This window comes from Bos indicus x Bos taurus, chromosome 10 (assembly GCF_003369695.1).
Source record: "Bos indicus x Bos taurus breed Angus x Brahman F1 hybrid chromosome 10, Bos_hybrid_MaternalHap_v2.0, whole genome shotgun sequence".
Classification (NCBI taxonomy): domain Eukaryota; kingdom Metazoa; phylum Chordata; class Mammalia; order Artiodactyla; family Bovidae; genus Bos; species Bos indicus x Bos taurus.
The window spans coordinates 74,770,809-74,787,263 of NC_040085.1; the positions used below are offsets into that span (position 1 = coordinate 74,770,809).

The 16,455-nt window shown below is 41.1% G+C and overlaps 1 protein-coding gene across 2 annotated transcripts in view; it reads left to right on the forward strand.

The window, feature by feature from the left end:
* The first annotated feature begins 10,801 nt into the window (after positions 1 to 10,801).
* EXD2 (exonuclease 3'-5' domain containing 2) overlaps positions 10,802 to 16,455 on the forward strand; it is a 56,099-nt gene continuing 50,445 nt past the window's right edge. Inside the window, exon 1 of one of the 2 annotated variants that reach the window (XM_027552259.1) lies at positions 10,802 to 11,049. The gene's annotated coding sequence lies outside the window, so the exon portion shown is untranslated. The remainder of the gene's footprint in view (positions 11,050 to 16,455) is intronic. The other variant, XM_027552258.1, reaches the window with a different exon arrangement.

Consider the following 16,455-nt stretch of genomic DNA (forward strand, 5'->3'; position numbering starts at 1 on the left):
ACTAGAGAGTGGCCTCCACTCACTGTAACGAGAGAAAAACCCATGCAGCAAAAAAGACTCAGCACAGCCAAACGTAAAATTAAATAAATGAATCAATACATAATTGTTTAAATTGTGGCAAAACACACATAAGATAAAAGTTATCATTTTAATCCTATTTTAAATTACTAGGCAAATAAAAATCTTTTTAAAAAATTAATTTATTTATTGTAATTGAAGGCTAACTGCTTTACAGTATTGTAGTGTTTTTTGCCATACACTGACATGAATCAGCCACGGGTGTACGTGTCCCCTGTCCTGAACCCCCTTCCCACCCCATCCCATCCCTCAGGGTTGTCCCCGTGCACCAGCTTTGAGTACCCTGATTCATGCATCAAACTTGGACTGGTGATCTATTTCACATATGGTAATATACATATTTCAATGCTATTCACAAATAAATATCTTAAAATTGAACCATTGTAACCATTAACACATTTTTCTCTTTTTAAATTTAATTAATTAATTTTTGGTTGCGCTGGGTCTTCCTTGCCGTGCACAGGCTTTCTCTAGTTGCAGTGAGCAGGGGCAACTCTTCTCGGTGCAGAGGCTTCTCACGGTGGTAGCTTCTCTTGTTGCAGAGCACTGTCTATGGAGCCTGAGGGCTTTAGTGGTTATAGTATGCAGGCTCAGTAGTTGTGGTACAAGGGCTTAGTTGCTCCTCGGCATGTGGAATTTTCCTGGACCAGAGATCGAGCCGGTGTCTCCTGCATTGGCAGGTGAATTTTTATCCAGTGTACCACTAGAGAAGTCCCCATTTTAACCATTTGTGAGTGTACAGTTCTGTGGCATTAACTACATTCATATTGCTTTGCAACTGTGATCACTATCTCCAGAACTTTTCCATCATCCCAAACTGAAACTGTCTACCATTAAGCAATGACTCCCCATGCCTTCCCCACAGCCCCTGGCTACCACCATTCTACTCCATGAATTTGACTATTCTAGCTACCTCATATAAGTGAACTCATATACTATTTGTTCTTTTGTGTTTGGCTTATTCACTTAGCATAGTGTATATTTAAGCTTCATCCATGTTGTATCATGTATTATAATTACATTCCTTTTTAAGGTTAAATAATATTCCATTTTAGGTACATACCACCATCATGAGAAACACTGGGCTGGATGAAGCACAAGCTGGAATCAAGATTGCTGGGAGAAATATCAATAACCTCAGATATGCAGATGACACCACCCTTATGGCAGAAAGTGAAGAAGAACTAAAGAGCCTCTTGATGAAAGTCAAAGAGGAGAGTGAAAAAGTTGGCTTAAAGTTCAACATTCAGAAAACTAAGATCATGGCATTTGGTCCCATCACTTCATGGCAAATAGATGGGGAAACAGTGGAAACAATGGCTGACTTTATTTTTCTGGGCTCTAAAATCACTGCAGATGGTGATTGCAGCCATGAAATGAAAAGACACTTACTCCTTGGAAGGAAAGTTATGACCAACCTAGACAGCGTATTAAAAAGCAGAGACATTACTTTGTCAACAAAGGTCTGTCTAGTCAAGGCTATGGTTTTTCTAGTAGTCATGTATGGATGTGAGAGTTAGACTATAAAGAAAGCTGAGCACAGAAGAATTGATGCTTTTGAACTGTGGTGTTGGAGGAGACTCTTGAGAGTCCCTTGGACTGCAAGGAGATCCAACCAGTCCATCCTAAAGGAGATCAGTCCTGGGTGTTCATTGGAAGGACTGATGTTGAAGCTGAAACTCCAATACTTTGGCCACCTGATGTGAAGAGCTGACTCATTTGAAAAGACCCTGATGCTGGGAAAGATTGAGGGCAGGAGGAGAAGGGGATGACAGAGGATGAGATGGTTGGATGGCATCACCAACTCAATGGACATGAGTTTGGGTAAACTCCAGGAGCTGGTGATGGACAGGAAGGCCTGGCATGCTGCGGTTCATGGGGTTGCAAAGAGTCAGACACAACTGAGAGACTGAACTGAACTGAACTGAACTTCCCCAGGACAATGACCTCCATTCAGAATAGATCTAAAGCCTTCTCATTTTTTCATTATAAAGATTCCCCAATTCTCTGCCTGCCTTTGGGTCTTTGCCAAACACAAGTGATGGTGGCTGACTCCCTCCTATAGCAAGTTCTGAATAAATAGCTTCTGTTTTTTTCTCATTTAGGGGGTTTTCTTTTTTTTTCTATATCTTTTTACCTTGAAGGTTTGTGTTTTCCCATTTTTAAAGAGAGATTTCAGGAGGAAGTGGAGTTACGTATGGCTCAATCCATCATTTAACTGGAGGTCTGTTTTTGTGCTCTTTTCTCTGTGACCTAGATGTTAGAGTCTACCCTACTTTTTACCCCCAGATCCAAAAAAGCCCCATAAATAATGTTTGTCTTTTCCTCCTGCAAACCTGGATGCAAAATTCAATTCCTGTTCAAATCCCTCTAATGAATCTCCTGGAACAAAAACGTTAGAGAATGATACAGACGTTATGGACACTAACCTACGAGGAAGAGATGAGGTTGCATAACATGCACACACTTCTCATAAGCAACTTAAAATCCAATCTCCGAACATTTTAAACACTCTTTCTCTTCCACAGTCTCTCCTCCCAGATGTCTTTCTTCCAGGAAGATTCAGCTTTCAACCCCTGTTGTTAGATGAACTTGTCTCACTGTGGGGGTGTATATATCTCACCCTTACTCTAAGGGGCCTTCATGAATTTCTTCTAAATGAATATGGGCATTTTCCCCAAGAGATAGTCTCATTCCACTTCCTTAGGAGAAAAAAGAGTTCTGATTCTCTAAACCACCAAGAAAGGATGCCTTTTCTCACTTGCTGACAGTAAAGTCTTTTTTTTGCGTCCCCAGCTAGCTTGTAAGCTTCTTGAGTGCATAGCTGCATATTTTTATAATCTGTATAATACCTAAAATATTAGAAAAGTTTATAGAAGGGATCAGTGGGCAGAAAGGAATGACAGAATTTCAATGGAAGGAAACAGGATACTGAATAAGCCTATTTAGTGGTTTCCTCTAAGTTTTGACCTTTATCTTCAACACACTAAACAAATCGAATAAATGCTTTTCACCTTTATTGTACATCTACTAGGCACCGTATTCAGCAGCTTTTAGTTGACCTGTGTGATGTGCATTCATTATTAGTATCTTTCATTTCCTGTATCACTTAGGGATTGGGTTCTATTGGTAGTAGCAAAGACGACTGCATGACTTAAAAAAATTAATTTTCTCATGTAAAAGAAGTCCAGAAGTAACCTAAACTTAGAAACTGCAGAAGACATCAGAAATCCAGGCTTCTTCAACCTCTCCACTCCCCCTTTCTAGGCATGTGGCTTCCATCTTCAAGGTGCCACTGTGGTGGCAGAGGGCTGTGGTGCTCTAGCCATCAGGTTTTAGTCTCAGCAAGAAGGATAATGATAAAAAGCACCCCCTACCACCAAAAAGGACCTTTTTAATAACTTTACCCAAAGTCAAATGCAAAAACCTATTTATAACTTGTTTATACCTCATTGGCCAGAACTTAGTCACATGGCCACCATACCTAATCACAATGGAGACAGAAAAATGTATTGTTTAATACATGTAATATACCTACTACTGTTACTAAGTAGAGAGGAGAATGGATATTGGGTAGGCCACTAGCACTTTTGCCACAGTTCCTCTTGAATTTTCTGGACATGACATCCCTGTGCTTGGCATTAAGTTGTCCTTGGAATCAATTAATTACATTTCAGATAAATCAAGCAGTTCATAGCATGATCACTCGCTCTTTTGTAACTAATTGACTTTATTTATAGAGCAGTTTTAGATTCAGAGAAAATTCTAATAGAAAGTACAGAGTTCCTATATGCCTTTCCCCCAACCCCTACAGTTCAGTTTAGTCACTCATTTCATGTCTGACTCTTTGCAACCCCATGGACCACAGCACTCAAGGCTTCCCTGTCCATCACCAACTCCTGGAGCTTGATCAAACTCATGTCCATCGAGTCGCTGATGCCATCCAACCATCTCATCCTCTGTCATTCCCTTTTCCTCCTGCCTTCAATCTTTTCCAGCATCAGGGTCTTTTCCAATGAGTCAGTTCTTCGCATGACGTGGCCAAAGTATTGGAGTTTCAGCTTCAGCATCAATTTTTCAAATGAATATTCAGGACTGATTTCCTTTAGGATTGACTGATTTGATCTCCTTGCAGTCCAAGGGACTCTCAAGAGTCTTCTCCAGCACCATAGTTCATAAACATCAATTCTTTGGCCCTCAGCTTTCTTTACAGTCCAACTCTCACATCCATACATGACTACTGGAAAAACCATAGCTTTGACTAGATGGATCTTTGTCGGTAAAGCAATGTCTCTACTTTTTAATATGCTGTCTAGGTTGGTCATAGCTTTTCTTCCAAGGAGCAAGCATCTTTTAATTTCATGGCTGCGGCCACCATCTGCAGTGATTTTGGAGCCCCCCCAAAAATAAAGTCTCTCACTGTTTCCATTTTTTCCCTATTTGCCATAAAGTGATGGGACCAGATGCCATGATCTTAATTTTCTGAATGTTGAGTTTTAAGCCCACCCCACACAACTTCCCTATTATAATATTAACATTTTCCACTGGTGTGGTATGTTTGCTACAATTGATGAACCAATATTGCCATTATTACTGACTTAAGTCCATAGTTTAGGATTTTCCCGTGTTGCACAATCCTATGGGTCTTGACACATGCATCATATCATACAGAACCATACAGAATTCCATGTCCTTCAGTACCATACAGAGTAGTTTCACTGCCCTAAAAATCCTCAGTGCTCCCTCCACCTGTGCACCCGCTCTTCTTCCCCACCACTGGGTAGCCCTCTGGCCACCACTGATCTTTTTGCTGTCACCACACTTTTGCCTTTTCCAGAATGTCATGTACAGTAGTTGGAATCACACAGTATGTACCCTGCTCAGATTGGCTTCTTTCACTTAGCAACGTGTATTTAAGATTCCTTCTTGTGGGTTGATAGTTTTTTTTCTTTTTGTCATTGAATAATATTCCATTGTATGGATGTAACACAGTTTGGTTACCCATTCACCTGCTGAAGAACATCTTGGTTGCTTTCAATTTATGACAAAAGCTGTGGTAAACATTTATGTGCAAGTTTTTGTGTGGATTACGTTTTCAACTCATTTGTGTAAATATCTATGAGCATGATCGCTGGATTGAGTGGCAAAACTATGTTTAACTTTGTTAAGAAACTGACAAATTATCTTCAGAAGGAACTGTACTATTTTGCATTCCAGCCGGCAATGAATGAGAGTTACTGTTGCTGGGTATCCTCAGAAGCACTTGCTGTTGTAGTGTTTGGATTTTAGCCATTCTAATAGAATTTAGTGATTCAATGAAGTACTGGTATCTCATTGTTGTTTTAATTTACAATTCCCAAACAACAGGTAAAGTTGATAATCTTTTCATATGCTTACTTGGATATCATATAACTTCTTTGAGATGTCTATTTAGATCTTTTGCTCCCTTTTTAATTGGGTTACTGAATTTCAAAAGTTCTCTCTATAATCTGGATAACAGTCCTTTATTAACTATGTATTTTGCTGAGATTTCCTCCAAGTCTGTGACTTGTCTTTTCTTCTTTTGTATAAAACATTTTTGAAATGAATTTGTTCATTATATTTTCTGATTTCTTGTATCTCTGTTGTACTTTGTTATATTTCCCCTTCTAGTCCTAACATTATTCATTTGTTGCTATTTCTCTTCTATCTGGATCAGACTCACAGAACTTTTTTCACTAGTGTTTTCAAAGATCTGGTCTCCCCTTGTGGCTCACCTGGTAAAGAATCTGCCTGCAATACGGGAGACCTCGGTCCAATCCCTGGGTGGGGAAGATCCCCTGGAGAAAGAAAAGGCTACCCACTCCAGTATTCTGGCCTGGAGAATTCCACGGACTGTATAGTTCATGGGGTCACAAAAAGTCAGACACGACTGAGTGACTTTCACTTTCAAAGATCTAATCTTAGTTTTGTTGGCCATATGAATCACGTCTTTTTCTATTTTACTAATTTTTTCTATGATTTTGTTATCCTCTTCCTTCTAGTACTTTGAATTTATTCTCTTGTTTCTTTCTAATGTATTAGCTAGTCACTTATATAATTGATTTTCAGTATTTCTTATTTTCCAGTGTAAAAAGCATATGTTTACATGTATCGTGTAAATTTTAAAAATATGTATAGCATTTTTTTACTTCTCAAATCTAATATTATATATTTTAATTGGGATTTCTTGTTTTAACTTTTAGTAAGATTTTTAAAAAATTCTCCAAATATATGGAGTTTTTAAAAATAATCATTTTATTATTGATTTTTAACAAGTGTAATGTGGTCAGGGAATCTCTGACCACATCACACTTAAGTTAAAAATCAATAATAAAATGATTATTTTTAAAACTCCATATATTTGGAGGGGGCTTCCCTGGTGGCTCAGACAGTAAAGAATCTGCCCGCAACACGGGAGACCTAGGTTCAGTCCCTGGGTCTGGAAGATCCCCTGGAGAAGGGAATGGCTACCCACTCCAGTATTCTTTCCTGGAAAATTCTATGGACATAGGAGCCTGGCAGGCTACATTGTCCATGGGGTCGCAAAGAGTCGGACATGACTGAAATGGCCCAGCACTAGCACATATTTGGAGAATTTTTAAAAAATCTTACTAAAAGATTTTTTACAGCATTTTCCTCTGTGGCCAGAGAATGAGAGCTGTATTGTCTGACCACATTACAATTAAGTTAAAAACAATACAAAAATGATTATTTTAAAAACTCCATATATTTGGAGAATTTTTAAAATATTTTACTAAAAGATTCTTAACAGCATTTTTTTCAATATGTATAAAGTTGTTCAATGACCTAAATCAAAATTAATTTTCTTAAATCTTCTGTTTTTAAAGTATGTGCTCTCTCAAAACGCTGGGTGCAAGAGTTCTATACATATTCCTTCCCCTGGTGGCTCAATGAAGAATCTGCCTGCAATTACTGTGTGTCTTAGATGTTTTTTCATGTTTAAGTGTGCAGTATGCTGAATGTTTTGTGTCCTTTGAAAATTCATATGTTGAAAACTATCTCCCAACGTAATGGTATCAGGAAGGGGAGGCCTTTGGGAAATGACTAGGACATGAGGGTGGAGTCACCGTGAGTAGGATTAGTGCCTTATAAGGGAGACCCAAGAGAGCGCCTTATCTCTTAGGCCAAGTGAGGACACAGTCTGGTCCTGGTCTATAAAACAGGAAGTAGGCATTCACCAGGCAATAAATCTGTTGGCACCTCGATCATGGACTTTTCAGCCTCCGGAACTGTGAGAAGTAAATTTTTGTTGTTTATAAGCTGCCCATCCAATAGGGACCTCCTTGGTGGCTCAGACAGTAAAGAATTGCCTGCCATGCAGGAGACCTGGGTTCAATCCCTGGGTCAGGAATATCCCCTGGAGGAGGAAATGGCAACCCGCTCCAGTATTCTTGCCTGGAGAATCCTTTGGACAGAGGAGTCTGGGGTCAATAGAGTGGCAAAGAGTCAGACACAACTGAAGCAACTTAGCACAGTCAATAGTAATTTTTAATTATAGTACAAAGGGACTAAAACAAAGCGTGAGATACTAACAAGTTGACTGGAAATTATTTATGCACAGATGGAGCTTGTTGACTAGACCTTAAATGTAGGGTGATTGCTTGTGGATATAGACAGCTTATTACGGGACCCTTCAAATGATGTATCCTTCCATTCTAATTTCTGTCTTTTAAAATTATACCGCTATTTGTCTCCTCTCCTGTTCTTTTTCTTCTTTGGTCTTATAAACTTTTCATTCCTTTACCTTCATTCTAAATAAAAGCCCCTTCCCCACCCCCGCCCCCGCCAGCCCCACACACAAAAAGCCCCACTTTTTATTGAAGTATAAATACCTTCAGAAAAGTGTCCACAAACATGCAACCTGAACACACATGTAAATCAGCACTCAGATTAAGAAACAGAACATTATTAGCGAGAAGCTCCCATGTTCTCTTCCAGAGTCATTACTCCACTAAGAGTAAGCGCTACATTTGTTACCAAAAGAAACTTCTGTCCACTCACCTGTGCACAGTAAAGTCTATCTACTGACACAGGGCTGTAGTGGAGCAACTGCAGCATTTATTGCAGGGCACCAAGCCAAGGAATCTAGGTAGCTAGGACTCAAAAGATCTGAACTCCCTGAGGGCTTTCAGGGAAGAGTTTTTAAAGATGGGGTGAGGGAGATTGGGGTGGGGTGCGTGATCATCTCATGGACATTCTTCTGATTAGTTGGTGATGAGGTAATCAGGAGTCAACATCAACCTTCTTTTACAACTGGTCTGGGATCTAATGCTTATTACAGCATATAGTTAACTTCTTTACCTGCTAGGGGTTTTGGATCTGCAAAATAGCCCAAAGGACATAGCTTAGAATATTATCTATAACCTTTGTTGTCCAGTTTCTAAGTCATTTCTGACTCTTTGAGACCCCATTGACCACAGCACACCAGGCTTCTGAGACCTTCACTGTCTCTTGGAGTTTGCCCAGACTCATGTCTATTGAGTCAGTGATGCCATCCAACCATCTCATCCTCTGTTGCCCCCTTCTCCTCCTTCCTTGAGGAGTAACTGAAGGTCCTTGACTTTGTTTAATGGCTAAACTATTATTATTTTGTCTTGCTTGAGTGTTTCCCCTTTTTTCTGCATTTTCTCACTTCTGATTAATTTTATTCTTTAGAATTCAGGTAAAGTGTAGAAGGTTAAAGTTTTTCTACAGACAAGAGGCAGGCAGAGAACATGGGGAACAAGGGGTTCTGTCCTTGGGAGGCCCAATAAGGTCCTGCTTATTATAAGGTCCTACACACTGACTTCTAACAGCATGGGTATTTGCATAGTTTCCAATTTAATGCTATTACTAAGTATAAGCATAAGCTTTTTTTGTGCATGTCCTTTAAGTGAACATATGTATACATATTTGGCTATGCATAGCTTCAGCTTTCGCTGATCCTGCCAAACAGTTTAACAAAGTGACTGGGCCAATTTATGTTCCCTTCAGTAGCCTGAGGGAGAAGGCAATGGCACCCCACTCCAGTACTCTTGCCTGGAAAATCCCATGGACGGAGGAGCCTGGTAGGCTGTAGTCCATGGGGTCGCTAAGAGTCAGACACGACTGAGTGACTTCACTTTCACTTTTCACTTTCATGCATTGGAGAAGGAAATGGCAACCCACTCCAGTGTTCTTGCCTGGAGAATCCCAGGGACGGGGGAGCCTGGTGGGCTGCCGTCTCTGGAGTCGCACAGAGTCGGACACGGCTGAAGCGACTTGGCAGCAGCAGCAGCAGTAGCCTGAGAGTTCTGGTTGCTCCACAGTCTTGGCAGTACTTTGTATTTTCTCTCTTTTTCATTTTAGCCTTTCTGTTGGGTATGTAAGGGCTTCCCAGGTGGTGCTAGTGGTAAAGAACCCACCTGTCAAAGCAGGAGACTTAATAAACATGGGTTCAAATCCTGGTGGGGAAGATCCCCTGGAGGAGGGTATGGCAACCCACTCCAGTTTTCTTGCCCAGAGAATCCCATGGTCAGAGGAGCCTGGCGGGCTACAGTTCATGGAGGTCACAAACAGACATGACTGAATGGCTGAGCATGCACGCACGTACGTGGGTGCGTAAAGGTGTCTCACTGAGGTTTTTTTTTAATATGTTATTTGTGGGATCTTCATCTCCACGTGCCAGATCTTTCATTGTGGCATATGGGCTCTAGTTGTGGTGCGAGGGCTTGCTCCATGGTATGTGGGATCTTAGTCCCCAAAACTGGATGGACCACAACCCTTGAATTGCAATACAGATTCCTAATCACTGAACCACCCAAGAAGTCCTTCTCTGAGGTTTTAATTTGCATTTCCCCTTTACTTTTTTGTTTTTTAGGTGTTTTAGGATGGAGCAGATGAAAATGCAGAGGGTTAATGCTGTATATCTGCCAGAAAATTTCCCTTAATGGGTCATTACGTAATGGAACTTAGAACCTTTTCTCCTGTACTGGAAGCCAAACGATGTAGCAATGAGGGCAACAAGCTTTGCAATCAGATATACTGTTTTGATATATATATATATGGGAGCAGATATACCAGCTCCAATTCTTACTTGCTGAATTACCTTGAGAAATTTAACCTTTCTCTACATTATGTAAAATGGCACTAATAATAGTACTCTCATGAGATTATGAGGATTAAATGAGATAAAATATGTAAAACGTTTTGCAAAGTTCCTAGCATACTATTAGCACAGAGTCCCCAAATGGCAGCTATTATTATCCCTTATATTGGTTTTTTTTTTTCCTTATATTGTTTATGCACATCTCATTTCTATTTTACACATTCTAGGACAAAGCAACAGCACATAAAACACACATAAGGTGCCTCACAAATGTCAGTTACTGATAAAGACTGGATTAAAGTTTTTAAATATAAACGGAAGGTATTGTGGTTCTTGTTATAAAAGATGGCATACGTATTATAATGCATATAGTATAAAAGGCACTTCTAATGAGGAATGTATTATTTAAACAAGTGTCTCTTCTGTTTACCTTTCTCATTTAACAACTAAGAAAATCAGTGCGGTGGAGAAACACCACCCGAGCTAATTAGTAAGGACAGTCACAAATCCCATATTGCATTTGTGACGGTTACAGAGGCTTCCTTCCTTAAAACCAAGACAAACAAAAATATCACCCAGAAAAAAAAAAAAAAGGGCACCACTTATCCGAAAAGATGTTAAGACTTTCCGATTTTAACAGAGCTTTTGTTCAGCACTGGAGAAACTGGTAAGGCACTAGCGACCGCAGCTGCTTCCGTACAAGATGGCGTCGCCCACTTGTACACCCCTGCTCGGGTTACGTCACGGAACCGGAAGTGGTTTCCGTCCTAGAGGATTCGGGTGGGTGCGCGCAGGTGGTCACAGAGGTTCCAGATATTCAGCGTGGGGTGCCGCAGGTGTTCGGGTCGGGTCCAGGGCCGCAGGTAAGTGAGGCTCGGCGGCCGGCGAAGCTTTTCTCCGGGTCTGTGCGAATGGTGGAGGCGGTTTTCCGTGCGGACTGAGGAGAGGGCTCAAGATGCTGGCGAGGTCACCGTGCGCGGGGGCGAATGATTGCGGGGACCTCGTTGTCCCCGAGCGACTTGGCCCTGCCCCTCTCCCCGCCTTCCTCGCCGGTGGCGGGGGCAGTTCAGCACCTAGGTGCGCCGCGGGGGCTTTCACCTCGATCGCTAGCTCCCGGTGGCCTTCCGGGGCCGCCTCCTCGGACCCGCGTCTGCTCTCTTTAAGGAGTACCTACCAAACCTTCCTGGCTTCTTGACCCAGTTAGCTACAAAGGAAGCACCGCTCGCAACATCTGGCAGCTCCTTAGACGCTGCGTGTTGCACGCGTCCACAGATGAGTTTCGTGCCCTCGATTCGTGGGGACCTACGCCCGCCCCCATTGTTACCACCTCTTTCTTCCCAGACCACACCCGCTGCTATGGACCTTGTTGGGAGGCACCTCTTTTTCTTTTCGCAACCCTGGAATATAGATCAGGACTAGAACCGTAATGTTGATTTATTACAGAATTGATACATGCTTGTTAAAATATAAACGAAACCTAAACTTTTATAAGCTTTTGATATATTAATGAACATAAACTCCCTTAGACACTCATTTCTTGAAAACACTAAAATATTTACACCGTAGAACTGCAGTGAAAGGTTTTGTAATATCAAAGTTGCGAAGTTCGAGAGAAAAGGGGTTATTTAAGAGAAGGGAAGGAATTATGAATTTTGGTCAAGTTGAGTTTGCTTTTAAAAAATGTATTTATTCTTTTATATTTATTTTAGCTGTAGCCCATGTCATGTAGCCCATGTCATTTACACAAAATAGATCCTCTTTGACCTCTTTCCATCTCCATCTTTTCTTTTTTAATCTTTTGTCCCTAGGTAAAAACTGTTATCAGTTTGGCATGTTTTTTCTTTTTTTGGTTTACATTTATTGACACGTGTTTGTACAGATACATGTGTAAAATTTTGGGTTAAACTTTTACCAATGTGGCATATTGTACCTCTTCAACAACTAAACTTCCTGTGCTTAAAAATGGGTCTTGGAACTTTTTCTTTGTTAATAAGTAGACATCTGCCATATTTGGTCTACTTGCTCTGTAAATTCCAGAACATGTTACAGTCCCATAATATGTGAGATAATTCCATAGGTTGCTTAGTTTTTCCGTCTTAGGCACAGTGTGGCAGAGAACATCCTCCCACAGCGTCTGTGAGCTTGAGTGAGCATTTCTCAAAGATAGAAACCTGCAGGTGGAATTGCTGGGTGGGAGGGTGTGGATATTTTATGCCAAACTGCCCACCAGCAGTGTATAATAATCTCTGCTTTCCCAGCTCTTTTAAACATTTGATGGTGTCAGCCTTTTTTGCTTTTGCCAATCTGATGGGTGGGAAATGACTCTAATTTGGTGTTTTAATTTCTTTTTCCCTGGTTATTGGTGAGATTGAGCATCTTTTCATGATCGTTGGCTATTTGTATTCCTTCCTCTTTTGAGAAATGCCTCATTTCTTTTGGGTTGTCTGGTTATATATGGTAATGCTTTATATATTAATCTTTTATCATTCATATACATTTGAAATATTTATTCCCAACATTTTGAAGTTGTTTCTTATCTCTTAACCATGTGGCATCTTTGTAGAATCAATCAATCAAAGTCTGTGTTTAAATGTATCAGTCTTTCACTTTGTGTATTTAGTGGGCTTTCATGCCTAATCCCAGTGGCTCTCAAATGGGAGCTGTTTTGCTTTCTGGGAGCCACTTGGCAATGTCACGAGATGTATTTTGGTTCTCATCCAGTGGGTAGAAGCCAGGGATGCTGCTAAATACCCCACAGTGCCCAGGAAAGCCCTTAAGCAAAGAATTTTTCTGGCCTAAAATGTCAGTAGTGCTGAGGCTGAAAAACCCTGTGCTACCCTGGGGCCGCGCTTTCTCTTACCGCTGTTTTCTCCTGTAAATTGTTACATGTTAGAGGTTTTCTCTAATTCCTTTGTGTGTGTGTCAGAGAGAGAGAGAATGGTGTGTGCCTTTTTCTTGTTTTCCAAGCAGTGTCACTCTGAATATCAGTCCATCCGTGCCCCATTAATCTAAAATACCACATTTATCACGTACTAATGTCTCACCCACACGGTGTCTTTTCTGTACGCTCTTCTGTCCTATGTCCGAATCTTCTATTTTGCTGGGCCAATACCATAGCATTCTACATTAAGTATGTATTATACTTGGGTATCTAGTAGGGTAAGTAGTCCCTCATGATTATTTTTATTGTTATTTTATTGGAAGTCATACTTTATCAGCTTATGTACTCATTATTTAATCAGTGTTTTGGGGGTAGTCTTACAGTTTCTTGCCCAGATTAATTTTAGAATCAGCTTGTCAAGTAGTTTTTTTCTTTTTTTAAGTGAGTTTACTGTGGTGACCTAAATGGGAAGCGGTGGGGGGGCCTTCCCTGGTGGCTCAGTGGTAAAGAATCTGCTTGCCAATGCAGGAGACATGGGTTTGATTCCTGGATTGGGAAGATCCCCTGGAGAAGGAAATGACTACCCACTCCAGTATTCTTGCCTGGGAAATCCCATGGACAGTGGAGCCTGGCGGGCTACAGTTCATGGGGTCCCAAAAGAGTCAGACACGACTTGGTGACTGCAACAAAATGGAAAGGAAATCTAAGAGAGTGGGCATATGTATACATATGACTGATACACTTTGCTCTACAACAAGAAACTAACACATTGTAAAGCACCTGTACTCCAATAAAAATTAATAAAAAAATAATTGCATTTAAAAATAAGATGGTCTTATTGAAATGTAATTCACATAATTTGTTCTTTAAAGTACACAATTCAGTGATTTTTTAGTATATTTCCAGTTAAGCAGCCGTTGCTATAACCTAATTCTGTTTTATTTTTAAAAGTTTATTTATTTGGTTGTGCCAGGCTTAGTTGCAGCATGTGGGATCTAGTTCCCCAACCAGGGATCAAACCCTGGCCCCTGCATTGAGAGTGCAGAGTGTTAGCTACTAGACCACCAGGGAAGTCCCTACAGCCTAATTTTTGGACATCATTATCATCCCCCAAAGACAGTTGCTTCAGTCATGTCCGATTCTTTGAAAGGACTCTAGCTTGCCAGGCTCCTCTGTCCATGGGATTATCCTGGCAAGAATACTAGAGTGGGTTGCCATTCCCTTCTTGAGGGATCTTTCCACCCAGGGATTGAATCTGCGTCTTCTGCGGCTCCTGCATCGCAGGTGGACTCTTTACCACTGACCCAACTGGAAAGCCCAAAGAAGCCCATACCTATTATCAGTACCCATTCCCCAATATCCTAGCCCGGTGCATGCTAAGTCGCTTCTGTCGTGTCCGACTCTTTGTAGCCCCTATGGACCATAGCCTACCAGGCTCCTCTGTCCATGGGATTCTCCAGACAATACTGGAGTGGGTTGCCATTTCCTCTTCCAGGGGATCTTCCTGACCCAGGGATCAAACCCAGGTCTTCTGCATTGCTGGCAGATTCTTTACCATCTGAGCCATCAGGGAAGCTGCTAGCCCTAGCCCTCAGTTCAGTTCAGTTCAGTCGCTCAGTCGTGTCCGACGCTTTGCGACCCCGTGAACCACAGCACGCCAGGCCTCCCTGTCCATCACCAACTCCCGGAGTTCACCCAGACTCACGTCCATCGAGTCAGTGATGCCATCCAGCCATCTCATCCTCTGTCGTCCCCTTCTCCTCCTGCCCCCAATCCCTCCCAGCATCAGAGTCTTTTCCAATGAGTCAACTCTTTGCATGAGGTGGCCAAAGTACTGGAGTTTCAGCTTTAGCATCATTCCTTCCAAAGAACACCCTGCTGCTGCTGCTGCTAAGTCGCTTCTGTGCGACCTCATAGACGGCAGCCCATCAGGCTCCCCCGTCCCTGGGATTCTCCAGGCAAGAACACTGGAGTGGGTTGCCATTTCCTTCTCCAATGCATGAAAGTGAAAAAGAACACCCTAGACAGTCACTAATTTTTCTGCCTTTATAGATCTAAGCATTTTGTATAAATGGAATTGTACAATTTTTGTACGATTTTGTGATTGGCTTCTTTCACTTGGTATAATGTTCTCAAGGTTCATCCATGTTGCAACATGTGTCAGTATTCATTCCTTTTTATCTCTGAATAAGATTCCATTCTCTGGTGTATTTGTTTCCTAGGGCTACAGTATCGAAGTAACGAAAACTGGATGGCTTAAAATAACAGATATATTCTCTCACAGCCTTGGAGGCTATAAAGTCCAAAATCAAGTTGCCAGCAGGAGTGCGTTCTCTCGGGTCTCTACGGGGGAATCCTTTCCTGCCTCTTTTCTAGCTTCTGACTTTGCCAGCAGTCCTTGGCATTGTTTGGCATGCCTTAGCTTGCAGCTGCATAACTCCAACTTCTGCCTCTGTCTTCACCTGGCCTTCATCCCAGAGTGTCTGTCTTCACGTTGTAATTCTCTTTGTGAAAGTCTGTCTCAGTCTTTTCTCCCCTTCATATAAGGACACCAGTTATTGAATTAAAGGCCCACTCCACTCCAGCAGGACCCTGTTTTAACTTAATTAGGTATGCAGAGGCCATTTCCAAATAAAGTCATGTTTATAGGTAATGGGAGTTAGGACATTAACATATCTTTTGGGGGAATCACATAACATTATGGATATACCCCATTTTATTTATCTGTGCATCAGCTGCTGGACATGTTTCCACTTTTGGCTATTATGAATAATGCTGCTATGAACTGTTGTGTGGACACGTGTTTTCATTCCTCTTGGATATATACCTAGAAGTGGAGGTGCCGGCTCATGTGGCAACTCTGTGTTTAATCATTTGAGCAACTGCCAGATTATTTTCCAAACAGCTGTACCTTTTTATGTCAACATCAACAGTATATGAGGATTCTAATTTCTCCACATTATTGCCAGCACTTATTAGCTGTCTTTTTAATTAAAGCCATCCTAGTGGGTGTGAAGTGGTATCTCATTGTGGTTTTGATTTGCATTTCCTTAATAGCTAATGATGTTGAGCATCTTTTCACGTGTTTATTGGCCATTTGTGTATGTTCTTTGAAGAAGTGTCTATTCATATCTTTGCCTGTTTTAAATTGGTTGTTCTTTTTTTATTGAAGTGTAATAGTTTTTTATATGTTCTAGATACACGCCCTCATGAGATAGATGATGCAAATATATTTTCTCCCATCCTGTGGCTTTTTTTCACTTTCTTGATCATCAATTCATTAAAAAATTTTTTTTTCAATTAAGTTTGCATTTAATTTACATTATTCTGAGTATTTCTTTTTTCAACATTAATTATTTTTTTGTTTTGGCTGCGTTGGGTCTTCATT